The sequence below is a fragment of the Cebus imitator genome, unplaced genomic scaffold (genome assembly GCF_001604975.1).
Source record: "Cebus imitator isolate Cc_AM_T3 unplaced genomic scaffold, Cebus_imitator-1.0 Scaffold513, whole genome shotgun sequence".
In the NCBI taxonomy this organism is placed as follows: domain Eukaryota; kingdom Metazoa; phylum Chordata; class Mammalia; order Primates; family Cebidae; genus Cebus; species Cebus imitator.
The window spans coordinates 314,386-315,420 of NW_016107828.1; the positions used below are offsets into that span (position 1 = coordinate 314,386).

Genomic DNA, 1,035 nt, shown 5'->3' on the forward strand with positions numbered 1-1,035 from the left:
CAAAAAAAAAAAAAAAAAAGAAGACACCTAAAAGCTTGAGTTCACATGATTTGTCTCCATCTATGGTTTATCTTTATCTGTATTTACTGTGTTAGATATCAAGAATCAATAATATTAGAAATATACATTTTTAATAATAACAAACCCATTAGACAATGTGGATCACATTGTTTATGAAAGGTAGCAGTACTTTTCCACAACAAAAAATAATTTAGTGGGAGGAGTGGCATTGTTTTTTCATGTTTTGTAAAACTTTAATGTCTGACTTAATAGAATCTTGGCTGGATTCTTACCTGCTTTTGCATTTCATCTTTTAGTAGGGTGTTATTTTGGTTGAAGTGTGTGACGGAAATCTGGCCTCACACAGGTAATTTATTTTATTTTAGTAGTAATTTCATATAAATGAATATTGAGTATTCTTTGATGCTATACCAAAACTTCACTGTGCTTTTGTCAGGAGAGAATGAGAATGAAAAAAGCAAAGAACATCTTTGGATTATTTTGAGAATAGTTTGACTTTGTCGCCCTGCTGGAAGGGCTTCTGGGACTCTGAACTATGCCTAGACCACATGTTGAGAACCTTTGTCTTACTGAACAGGACTGAGCGGTGTAGTTTCACAAGAAAATTTGCCCACTGAATTGCACTTGATTTATCTATTTTGAAAAACAACTGCAAATTGACTTAGATGTTTCTGCATTGGGCAGCAGTGCCCTTTCTGTAGGAAGGATGGCAGGGGACTCAGTGACTGGTGGAATCAGCAAGCTGGATGTTTTATTAAGATGTGTAATACGAATAATACGTTATTTAAAAAACTGATACTGTGGGAGATGAAGTAAAAAACTTACCACACATTGTTAGTCTTTTGGTATATCTTCTTCTCGTTTCTTTTGTTTTTAAGTACTTGCAAAGTTTTTTGTGAATTTTTTATAAATATATTACAACTTTAGTATCGGCAGTTTTATGTCTTTTTTTTTTATCTTTATGCACTCTTTGTGAATATTTTAAGTAATTGTAACATATTGCATTAGTTTCTA

General features: G+C 32.4%; 1 protein-coding gene across 4 annotated transcripts in view; it reads left to right on the forward strand.

Annotated features, from left to right (window-relative positions):
• The window catches only part of LARP4B (La ribonucleoprotein 4B), a 115,515-nt gene that overhangs the window by 29,720 nt on the left and 84,760 nt on the right, over positions 1 to 1,035 (forward strand). The window contains exon 1 of one of the 4 annotated variants that reach the window (XM_017514073.2): positions 353 to 367. The exons of the other annotated variants lie outside the window; for them this stretch is intronic. The gene's annotated coding sequence lies outside the window, so the exon portion shown is untranslated. Of the gene's footprint in view, positions 1 to 352; positions 368 to 1,035 lie in introns of those variants that run through there. 4 annotated transcript variants of the gene reach the window in all.